General features: G+C 46.9%; 1 pseudogene; it reads right to left on the minus strand.

Moving 5' to 3' along the window:
* Positions 1 to 2,326: 2,326 nt before the first annotated feature.
* LOC143925867 (5S ribosomal RNA) lies at positions 2,327 to 2,445 on the minus strand (annotated as a pseudogene).
* Positions 2,446 to 12,439: the final 9,994 nt, after the last annotated feature.

The following is a 12,439-nucleotide window of genomic DNA, read 5'->3' on the forward strand; positions in this document are numbered from 1 at the left end:
AAAGTCTCGTCTAAAGTTTGCCACAAGCCACCTGGGAAACACACCAAACATGTGGAAGAAGGTGCTCTGGTCAGATGAAACCAAAATCGAACTTTTTGCCCACAATGCAAAACGATATGTTTGGCGTAAAAGCAACACAGCTCATCACCCTCAACACACCACCCCCACTGTCAAACATGGTGGTGGCAGCATCATGGTTTGGGCCTGCTTTGGACCTGATGGTTAAAATTGAGGGGAAGATGGATGCAGCCAAATACAGGACCATTCTGGATGAAAACCTGTTGGAGTCTGCAAAAGACCTGAAACTGGGATGGAGATTTATCTTCCAACATCCAACCTCACTGAGCTCGAGCTGTTTTGCAAGGAAGAATGGGCAAGAATTTCAGTCTCTCGATGTGAAAAACTGATAGAGACATACCCCAAGCTACTTGCAGCTGTAATCACAGCAAAAGGTGGCTCTACAAAGTATTAACGCAAGGGGGCCGAATAATTTTGCACGCCCCACTTTTCATTTTTTTATTAGTTAAAAAAGTTTCAAAAATCCAATAGATTTCGTCCCACTTCATAACTGTGTCCCACTTGTTGGTGATTCTTCACAAAAAATTAAAATTTTATATCTTTATGTTTGAAGCCTGAAATGTGGCAAAAGGTTGAAAAGTTCAAGAGGGCCGAATACTTTCGCAAGGCACTGTAAGTCCAGAATCCCCCATCTTTGGTATATAGTCAGGAAGATGTCGAAGTGAAAGGACCATTCTCCCAGGAACAACTGCCGACGACTCAAGTAGTCCGTCTGCCAGTTCTCTACACCCGGAAAGAAGATTGCCGATATGCACGGCACATGCCTTTCTGCCCAGGTTAGGATATGTTCTACCTCTCCCTGCACTGCATGACTTCTGGTGCCCTCCTGGTGATTGAAATAAGCCACTGCTGTGGCATTGTCAGATTGAATCCTGATAGGGCGATTCCACAACCTGAATGTCCAGGCCCTTATGGCCTGTAAAATGTTGATGGGCAAGGTCTTTCTGGTTCTGGACCATTTCCCTTGGACAGTCCTTCTTTCAGGACCGTTCCCCAACCATATTTTGTTACCACCTTCCAGGTAACTGGTAAGAAGGATCTCCTCTTCTGCAGATTCTTGGATATCCTCCACCAACTGAAGGCTCTGGCACACCCCTGGCAACAGATGCATTGGAAAATCTAGCGTCTGGACCTTCTTGTTCCAGGTAGAGAGGATACTGTTTTGCAGTAGTCTCGAATGAAACTGAGCATAGGGAACCGTTTTTAATGAAGCCACCATCTTTCCTAGCAAACTTATGCAAAGGCAAATAGAAGGACCCTTCTTTGCCCTGACCACCTGAACCAGCTCCTTTATGGAACTGATCTTAGCTTGGGGTAAAAACACCCACTTATGGGCTGTATCTATAATCAGACCCAAGTACTCTGAGCCTTCTTTAATGGTTTTAAAGAAGATCTCTCTAGGTTGAGGCCCAACCTAGGTATGATTGATGTGACCATGCTCTGGTCTAAGCAGGCTACCAATGGTTTAACAAGAGCATGGGTATGCTACAATTGAAATACCTTGAGTCCTTAATCTGGCCAAAGGAAGGCCAGAAGCTTTTGTAAACACAGGTGGTGTAGTAGCCAGACGGAAAGGCAAGGCTATAAACTGAAAATTTCTACTTTGAAACGCAGACACCTTTGATGAGCGGGAAAAATAGGCACATGCAGGTATGCATCCCTGATGTTGATTGATGTCAAACGTTCTCCTCCTGATGGAGACAACAGCTCGGATTGATTCCTTGCGAATCAACTTTTGAGACAAAAGTCAGTCTAACGCTTGAAAAAGAGACCTTTTTCTCTCAGTCTCAGGACATTTTAACCCGAGGAAACGGGAAATCTCTGAACTCTAGTTTGTAACCTAGAGCTATTATGAAGACCATCCATCTGTCTTGAAACTCCTCCTGCCAGACCCTTGAGAACTGCAAGTCTTCCCCCCCACTCGAGTGAGCGGGGGCGCCTCTTCATAAGAGGCTTTAGCACTCAGTCTTATACTGAACTTAGAACTTCCTTTGTCCTTGGGGTTGACCGTGAGGTTCTCTTGAACCTGACGGTGGAGATCGTCGTGGCTGCCTGGAGGCTGATACCCCTGACACTGGAGAAAAGGCCCGTTTAAATGAGGGATGTCTACTTCTTTTCTTAACTGGCAAAAAAAAGGTACTTTTCCCCATCCAAACAGCCTTTCATCGTGGAAAGGAAAACCAGCCAAGAGCTTTTGCATGACCCTTTGGCTGACCAACTTTTCAACCATCAGATTCTACGCATCTCTTGCCTACAGCACCTGGTATTCCCAGGCAGACCCCCATCCAGGTACTAAACAGGCCCGACCCTGCTTAGCCTCATAGATCCGATGAAATTGGGTGCTTTCAGGGTGATGTAGCCATAGGCCAACAAACCAGGCGTAAGGAAAGAGGTTTAAAGAATAGAATCTCTGATTGCGTCAATTGCGAACACAAAGCCCCTGGCATCTTGGCTAAATCCTGAGCCTGCTGTTCACGGAAAACCTTGAGCACTAGTCTCAAATCATCTCTCAGGGATTAACATACCCAATTGATGCCACTGCAGGTTTCCAATCTTTTACCAGTTGGATCCCTAAGCATTTGAACATTGTCAACCGGACATGTCAAATTTCACAGAGGATATAGCAGCGTCAATTTCTGGTATACCCTACATATTTGTAAATTTTTCCTCCATAGGATAAAGTGTTGAGAACTTTTTAGGAGGAAAAAATTGTTTATTTGGGTGATCCCACTCAGAATACATAAGCTTTTCCAGCAATGAATGAACAGAAAAAGCATGCAAAGCCTGAGGAAGTTTTAGTGAACCCAAACAAGAAGTGAGCTCTTCAGCCAACTCAGTTAAGGGTAGTTTAAATTTTGAATGGACCATCTCAGTAAGAGATTGCACCCACAATTTCTCAGCTTGCGAAGTTGAAAAAGGTCCTACCCCACCTGAACCCTGTGAAGAGAAGTCAGTGTTTTCATGGTCCCCTGAGGAGAACTAATTTTCCTTCTGCCCCTGTTCCTCTAATTGAGGGTCCTGGGTGGCAGAAGGGGACCTCATGCGCTTTCTTCCACCTTGCGAAGATGTGATTAAAGTCGCCAATCTTTCCTCAAATGTAACTATGGCTGAGGAAAAATTCCGCTTAGTCATATTCAGGGGCTGAAATATCAGAAGCAGTAACAACCCCTGACAACCCCAATGGCTCATTCTGACCAGCCCCCCCTAGGTTTTTCAGGAGAGGATGGTGTTGCAGAGGCAGGGTCCCCCAAGCCTGAGGGAGATCCTTTTGAGCCCTTATCTTTTGGGCTATTTGTACCTCCTCTACCCATAGTGCAAAGCACAAATGCAGAGGTACTACCAAGATTGCTCCCACCGCTGAGTCCAGCACTGCTGCTGCTATTAAAAACTCAGCCTGATGCTAAGTGTGTCCTAGAATGCTTGTGCACCAACATTGACATTCCCATGTCTTTTCTGTGTCCCTTGAGAACGTCTGAAAAACGTTAATGCCACGCTAAGGCCCATTCCCCTCCCTCCGACTTCCCATCACGCCCCCCCTCACTTTAAAAAAAAAAAGCCTGCTTTGCCATGCTACCGGGGCTCTGAACCAGACCGTATCACATGCAGGGAGGGCTGAGGTGAAAAGAGGGGAGGAGGGCTGGAAGAAGAGAACTGTCATGCTATGGCATGAGCGGTGCGGCATACAGCTGACTGATCCGCACCCATATTTCTTTTGGCAAGAGAATTATCTCTGTCCAAGTGGGGGGATATCTGAGAAAAAATCCCCCCTTTCCTACCTGAGACCTGGGATGGAGGAAGCCTGCAGCTTGTCTGACACAGAACAAGACTGATCAGCATGGAACAGGTAAGTGCTCTTGATAGCCCCCGGTGGCGACTTTAGGCATGACAACATTTACTTAAAGGAGAAAACTCCTTAGAAATCTCCACTTACTTTATCCGGCTGAAGGGTTCTGTGGTAAACCAAACAGACCCAATCTTCACCTACTCACGGTGAGCACCGTTAACAAACCTTCAGGAACTGGGCCCCTTTTTATCAGGATCCACACCCAGGAGCCATAAAGCACCCTGCCAGGAAACTTTATGGCTAAAAATACCAAAGCACTCGATCCCGGGTTCCAGCTCTCTAAAAAGAGAAGCGTTATGGGCTAAACCTCGTTTCTTCCAACACTAGGCCCGGGTACCATTCAATTTGGCCTAAAAAGACAATTTGAACGTATCTGGGCGCATGGCCTGCCCCAGCAAGGAATACTTCAGCAGAGCTCAGCACAGCACAGCACATCTTTACTCGTGACCAACACCTAAGGGTCCATTCACACAGGGAAAACACAACTTTCAACACGACTTTTGGAGGCAACTTGGACACGACCTGAACACGACTTGGGGCGACTTACAACACGACTTTAAGTCGCCCCAGGCCAGGCGACTTTTGCCGCGGCCAATCAGAGAATAAGCTCTCAAGAGGGAACTCCACGCCAAATTTATGAAAAAAAATGGGCGTGGGTTCCCACTCCGACAGCATACCAGGCCCTTAGGTCTGGTATGAATATTGAGGGGAACCCCCTACGCCGAAAAAACGGCGTGGGGGTCCCCCCAGATCCATACCAGACCAGCCAGGAAAGGGGGTGGGGACGAGCGTGCACCCCCCCCTCCTGAGCCGTACCAGGCCGCATGCCCTCAACATGGGGGGTGCCAAAGCACCTTGTCCCCATGTTGATAAGGACAAGGGCCTCTTCCCGACAACCCTGGCCGTTGGTTGTCGGGGTCTGCGGGCGGGGGGCTTATCGGAATCCGGGAGCCCCCTTTAATAAGGGGGCCCCCGGATACCGGCCCCCGACCCTATGTGAATGAATATGGGGTACAACGTACCCCTACCCATTCACCTGTGAAAAAAATGTAAAAAAAAAAAAAAACACAACACAGGGATAAAATAGTTTATTGCACAGCTCCGGGGGTCTTCCGTCTTCGGGGTCTTCTCGCCGCACTCCTCCGCTATCTTCTGCTAGCTCTTTTGCTAGCGGAGGAGCCCGGCTTTCTTCCTCGCCGCCCTCTTCTTCCAACTTCGGGGGTCTTGTCCCCCTCTTCGGTTCTTCTGCGGGGCCACCGTTTCTTCTTTCAGCCCTTTTACTAGCGGTGGCCCGGTCTTCTGTCGCCGCCGCCACCTTCCGCCGCAGTCCGGCGAGAAGACCCCCAAAGACGGAAGACCCCCGGAGCTGTGCCATAAACTATTTTAACCCTGTGTTGTGTTTTTTTTTTACTTTTTTTTCACAGGTGAATGGGTAGGGGTACGTTGTACCTCAGGTTGTTGTTTCTCTTACTGTGGCTAACTTTGCGGTTGGTCTCTTGCAAGTTCTGTTCCTGGTCGGCCGTCTGTACTTAAAGAACATGCTCATCGGTCAATCATGGAGCTTCCATCTCTGATCCAGTGCTGATGTCACATAATTCTTCACTGACACCTCAACACTGTGCAGAGTGATCCCACAGGTTCCCGGTCATGCTCTAAAGGGGGAGAGGGTAGAGCTGGACTGAGTTGACTGCCAGAATCCCTCTTCTTCAGCGGCTTCTTCCTAAGCCGAGTTCTCAGTAAAGTCGTCCAGGGTTGGGGTGCCCTCCATGTCCGCACTTCTCCTCTCCCTGCAGGATCCCGGCTGCTCCTGTCCAGTGTCTGAGTTTCCATTTAGATGCTGGAATAGATTTTTGGAAGTTCCGCGGGTAAGAAAAGCCATGCCACCTTGGTTGATTAGTGTGTGCATCCTGGCACAACCGGCCCTGACACATCCTGTGTGCACGCCTATGCGTAAGTGCCTTGCTGCTCAGCCGCTCACAAGCGCCCCATGCATATGGCGCCCATGGCACTTGCCATATCTGCCATACCCTGGATACGCCACTGGAGCCTAGCCACGTACGGGACCCTGAAAACCAAGCACCGCCTTTAAGATTTCTTTTTTTTTTTTAATATCTCTTTATTCGTTTTTTTACATATCCATCATACATTTCACCATTTACATTCATCGCTCTCTTATGAGCTTCCATAAAATCCAGATTTCTAAGGGCATACATTTTTTATTTCACTCCTCACTACCTATCACAGTTTTGAAGGCCATAAAATGCCAAGATGGCACAAAACCCCCACAAATGACCCAATTTTGGAAAGTAGACACCCCAAGCTATTTGCTGAGGGGCATGTTGAGTCCATTGAATTTTTTTTGTCCCAAGTGATTGAATAATGACAAAAAAAAAAAAAAAAAAAATTTTTTTTTGCAAAAAGTTGTCACTAAATTATATATTGCTCACACATGCCATGGTTATATGTGGAATTGCACCCCAAAATGCATTTTGCTGCTTCTCCTGAGTACAGGGATACCACATGTGTGGGACTTTTTGGGAGCCTAGCTGTGTACGGGGTCCCAAAAACCAATCACCACCTTCAGGATTTCTAAGGGCGCAAATTTTTGATTTTACTCCTCACCACCTTTCACAGTTTCGAAGGCCATAAAATGCCAAAATAGCACAAAAGTCCCCCAAATTACCCCATTTTGAAAAGTAGACACCCCCAGCTATTTGCTGAGAGTCATGGTGAGCATTTTACAGCTCTCATTTGTTTTTGAAAATGAAGAAAGTAAAGAAAAAAATTTTTTTTTTCTTTTTTCAAATTTCAAAACTTTGTGACAAAAAGCGAGATCTGCAAAGTACTCACCATACCTCTCAGTTAGGGATAAGCTTCGAGTTCGAGTCGAACTCATGTTCTACTCGAACATTGCCTGTTCGCCTGTTCAGCGAACAGTGAACAATTTGGGCTGTTCGCGGCAAATTCGAAAAGCCGGAAAACCCTATACAAGTCTATGGGAGAAATCTAAAGTGCTAATTGTAAAGGGTAATATGTAGGTTACTGTCCTAAAAAGTGTTTGGGGACCCGGGTCCTGCCCCAGGGGACATGGATCAATGCAAAAAAAAGTTTTAAAAACGGCCGTTTTTTCAGGAGCAGTGATTTTAATAATGATTAAAGTGAAACAATAAGGCCGCGTACACACGGGCGGACTGTTCGCCCAACTTTGTCCGCTGAACCGTGTTTGGGCGGACAGTCCGCTCGTGTGTGGGCTTTCAGCGGACAGTTTCAGCGGACAGTTTGACGAACAAGGTTTTTCGAAAATTCCGTAAAACTGTCCGCTGAAACCTTGTTTCAGCGAACAGTCCGCTCGTGTGTAGGCTTGTTCGTCAAACAAAGTTGCGCGCATGCTCAGAAAGGATTTTCACGCCGAAAGTTATAATGCAGTGTATAGGACGTCGTATTTTTCGTCCCGTCGTACGTGCCGTTCACGTCATCGCGCACGGTTTCAGCAAACTGTTCGTTCGTCGTGTGTGGCCATGTCCGTCCATGCTAATTTTGAGCGGACTGTTTGCCGAAACTGTTTGACGGACAAAGTTGGGCGAACAGTCCGCCCGTGTGTACGCGGCCTAAAAGTGTAATATTCCTTTAAATTTCGTAGCTGGGGGTATCTATAGTATGCCTGTGAAGGGGCGCATGTTTCTGGTGCTTAGAACTGTCCCTGCACAAAGTGTCATTTGTGCAGGAAAAAAGTCTTTTAAAATCACTTGCGGCTATATTGTCGGGTCCCGTAATACAGAGAACACTCAATGAGTGTTCTCTGTATTAGCCGACAATTCATTCATTCATTGATAAAAATAAAAAAATAAAGCGTGGGGGTTCCCCTAAATTCAATTACCAGGCCCTTCAGGTCTGACATGGATATTAAGGGGAACCCCGTGTCAAATTTTTTAAAAAAATTGACGTGGGGGTCCCCCTAAATATCCATACCAGACCCTTCAGGTCTGATATGGATATTAAGGGGAACCCCGCATCAAATAAAAAAAAAATTGACGTGGCGGTCCCCCTAAAAATCCATATCAGACCCTTTATCCGAGCATGCAACCTGGCAGGCCGCAGGAAAAGAGGGGGGGGACGAGAGAGCGGCCCCCCCTCCCTCCTGAACCATACCAGGCCACATACCCTCAACATTGGGAGGATGCTTTGGGGGTCTGTGACCCCTCAAAGCACCTTGTCCCCATGTCCGGTGGTTGCGAGGGTCTGCGGGCGGGGGGCTTATCAGAATCTGGAAGCCCCCTTTAACAAGGGGACCCCCAGATCCCGCCCCCCCTGTTTGAAATGGTAAGGGGGTACAAAAGTACCCCTACCATTTCACAAAGAAAGTGTAAAAATGGTTAAATAAGACAAACACACTTTTGAAAAATTCCTTTATTAAAAATAAAAAAAAGATTCCAGCGGTGCTAATCCACTCTTGCTATCCAGCGATGAATCTCCGGGGTCCAGCGATGGATGATCATATCCAGCGAGGGGGATCTCTCAGTCCAGCGCTGTCCATATATCCGTCTTCTGTCTCCACTGCGGAGACACTGCGGAGATCCCAGCGCTGACGTTTCTTATATTAGGAGGGCGGGGCAACCCGTCACCTGACCCCGCCCCCTCTGACGCTGGTGAAGGGAGCCAGGGGTTCCCCAGTGACGTATGGGTGACCCCGCCCCCTCTGATGTAACGGAAACCTGCGTTACATCAGAGGGGGCGGGGTCACCCATACGTCACTGGGGAACCCCTGGCTTCCCTCTCCAGCGTCAGAGGGGGCGGGGTCAGGTGACGGGTTGCCCCGCCCTCCTAATATAAGAAACGTCAGCGCTGGGATCTCCGCAGTGTCTCCGCAGTGGAGACAGAAGACGGATGTATGGACAGCGCTGGACTAAGAGATCCCCCGTCGCTGGATATGATCATCCATCGTTGGACCCCGGAGATTCGTCGCTGGATAGCAAGAGTGGATTAGCACCGCTGGAATCTTTTTTTTATTTTTTTATTTTTAATAAAGGAATTTTTCAAAAGTGTGTTTGTCTTATTTAACAATTTTTACACTTTCTTTGTGAAATGGTAGGGGTACTTTTGTATTTTACCATTTCAAACAGGGGGGGTGGGATCTGGGGGTCCCCTTGTTAAAGGGGGCTTCCAGATTCTGATAAGCCTCCCGCCCGCAGACCCTCACAACCACCGGCCAGGGTTGTGAGGATAAGGCCCTTGTCCTCATCAACATGGGGACAAGGTGCTTTGAGGGGTCACAGACCCCCAAAGCATCCTCCCAATGTTGAGGGTATGTGGCCTGGTACGGTTCAGGAGGGAGGGGGGGCGCTCTCTCGTCCCCCCTCTTTTCCTGTGGCCTGCCAGGTTGCGTGCTTGGATAAAGGGTCTGATATGGATATTTAGGGGGACCCCCGCGTCAATTTTTTTTTTAATTTGACACGGGGTTCCCCTTAATATCCATGTCAGACCTGAAGGGCCTGGTAATTGAATTTAAGGGAACCCCTACGCTTGTTTTTTTTTGTTTTTTATCAATGAATGAATGAATTGTCGGCTAATACAGAGAACACTCATTGAGTGTTCTCTGTATTACTGGACCCGACAATATAGCCGCAAGTGATTTTAAAAGACTTTTTTTCCTGCACAAATGACACTTTGTGCAGGGACAGTTCTAAGCACAGGAAACATGCGCCTCTTCACAGGCATACTATAGATACCCCCCAGCTACGAAATTTAAAGGAATATTACACTTTTATTGTTTCACTTTAATCATTATTAAAATCGCTGCTCCTGAAAAAACGGCAGTTTTTAAAACTTTTTTTTGCATTGATCCATGTCCCCTGGGGCAGGACCCGGGTCCCCAAACACTTTTTAGGACAGTAACTTGCATATTACCCTTTAAAATGAGCACTTTAGATTGTGAACGTTCGAGTCCCATAGACTTTAATAGGGTTCTAAAGTTCACACGAAGTTTAGGTCTGTTCGCAGGTTCTGGTGCGAACCGAACAGGGGGGTGTTCGGCTCATCCCTACTCTCAGTCAATAGCTTGGGTGTCTACTTTCCAAAATGGGGTTATTTGGGGGGGGGGGGTTTGTGCCATCTGGGCATTCCATGGCCTCCGAAACTGTGATTGGCAGTGATGAGTGAAATAAAAAATTTACATCCTTAGAAAGCCTGAAGGCGGTGCTTGGTTTTTGGGGTCCCGTACGCCAGTGCTTAACAAATTTGCTTGGAATCTAGGAGCCAGCTAAAAAAAGTTAGGAGCCAGGTTTTTTGTTTTGTTTTTAACGACCGACAAAGCTATTTTACTTTTTGCAATAAAACATATCCAATAAATGTTGGCCAAAACGCATTCTTCTACATGTCTTTGGTTTAAAAAAAAAAAAGTTTATATTATTATTAGGTTTGTGTGAAAGTTAGTCTACAGATTATTATATATACTGGAGTTTTTCTTTTCTTTTTTAATACTAGTAATGGCGGCAATCAGCAACTTAGAGCGGGACTGCTATAGTGAGGCTTACTATCTGACACTGGGTCGGAACTAACTGCTACTGACATCTCAAGTGACACTAATACAGGGCCAAGCAGGGAGATGACAAATAAATTAATTTTAATTAAGAAAAAGATAAACAGTTTTTACTTAAAATAAATAAATAAACCAGCCACCCCACACTCCATATTAGGCAAAAGATGCCTGCAATCACTTCCTTCTCTTCTCCACTTTGGGAAGGAGATGAGTGGGCGGTGAAAACAGGCAGGGGAAGCTCCATTAGCATTACCTGTCTTGTCATACCAACGGCCACCACAGGAGGGTGCCAGATTCCAGAAGGAAGCATAGGACTACAGAAGGCCGCAAAACCACGGGCAATTACAGGCCGGCGCAGCCCGATGTGATTGCACGCCGGGGGGGGGGGGGCGTGCATTGAGACGGGATGCCCAAGCTGTGCCGCCCCAGGTGCCAGGTCGTTAATTCTAGTCGCAAATGCGACCTGGCGCCCAGGGTTTGTCGAGCCCTGCCGTACGCAGCTAGGCTCCCAAAAAGTTCCACACATGTTGTATCCCCATACTCAGAAGAAGCAACACAATGTATTTTGGGGTGTAATTCCACATATGCCCATGGCATGTTTGAGCAATATATCATTTAGTGACAACTTTGTGCAAAAAAAATAATTATTTTTTCCGCAACTTGTGTCAAAATATAAAATATTCCATGGACTCGACACCTGACCCTTTTTGTTTACATGAAAACTTTTTTTTTTTTTTGCAAGAAAATTACCTTAAACCCCCAAACATTATATATTTTTTTAAAGCAAAGTCCCTACAGATTAAAATGGTGGGTATTGCATTTTTTCTTTCCACGCAGTATTTGCGCAGCGATTTTTCGAACGCATATTTTTGTGGAAAAATACACGTTTTTTTTGTGCAAAAAAAAAATATTATTTTTCCCACAACTTGTGTCAAAATATAAAATATTCCATGGACTCGACACGCCTCTCAGCAAATAGCTTTGGGTGTCTACTTTCCAAAATGGGGTATTGGGGGGGGGGGGGTTTGAACTGTCCTGGCATTTTATGCACAACATTTAGAAGCTTATGTCACACATCACCCACTCTTCTAACCACTGGAAGACAAAGCCCTTTCTGACCCTTTTTGTTTACATGAAAACTTTATTTTTTTTGCAAGAAAATTACGTTGAACCAGGGGCGTACCAACGATGGGGCGGGGGGTGCGGTCCGCCCCGGGTGCCACACATTGGGAGGGTGTCAGTGGCATATCTAATGGGGGTGCAGTCCACACCCGGGTCGGGTGACACCACTTACAGAGGGTGGGGAGAGCCCTGGCAGCTCTCTATGGCCGTTTTTTTCCCAGCCAGATCATCCCCGTGCTGCGGCAGCAATGGTCTGGTCTTTGCTTTCCTCCTTGCTCCTCCCACCACTGCTGAGCTGCTGAGCCAAGCCTGTTACTATTCTCCGCCCGAGCGGCACAGCTGCTACTGTATACTGTGTTTTCCAGACCTTGCTAGCTGCTGCCCTGATGTACTTGAGGCTGAGCCAGCTGCCCTCCCTGCCAGTGTCCTCCAAGGTGAGCTTGTGATAAGGGGGTTGGCATGGTGGTCACTGCCCTCAGCTGGTGTGCTGTGAGAAGAGGGTGGGGTGTTTGTTCTGCCTCCCTGACCTGGTCTAATAAGGGGGAAGGGGGGAGGCTGCTGTGTCCACCACTGACTGTGCTAACTCACTGCTTTTTAGTTTAAAGGGTGATTCAGTGATTGGAGTGCAATCATTTTCAATAAAATTTTACCTGAGTGTCATTTTTTGATTGGACTTTACTTGCATGCTGTTCCATATTTTGCTTGTTGTTTTTCCAATGCGGCTTTAGAAATGCCTTCTGGATTCCTGTGCAACTCCATGTGGTGCAATTTTCAACTCATTAATTTAACTGGGATGAAATCACATTGAATCGCACAAAAATGTAATGCACACACTACTTTTTCAAAAGCGCACTGCACCA

Source organism: Lithobates pipiens, unplaced genomic scaffold, assembly GCF_037356315.1.
Source record: "Lithobates pipiens isolate NorthernLeopardFrog02 unplaced genomic scaffold, aLitPip1_a1.2 Scaffold_22, whole genome shotgun sequence".
Classification (NCBI taxonomy): Eukaryota; Metazoa; Chordata; class Amphibia; order Anura; family Ranidae; genus Lithobates; species Lithobates pipiens.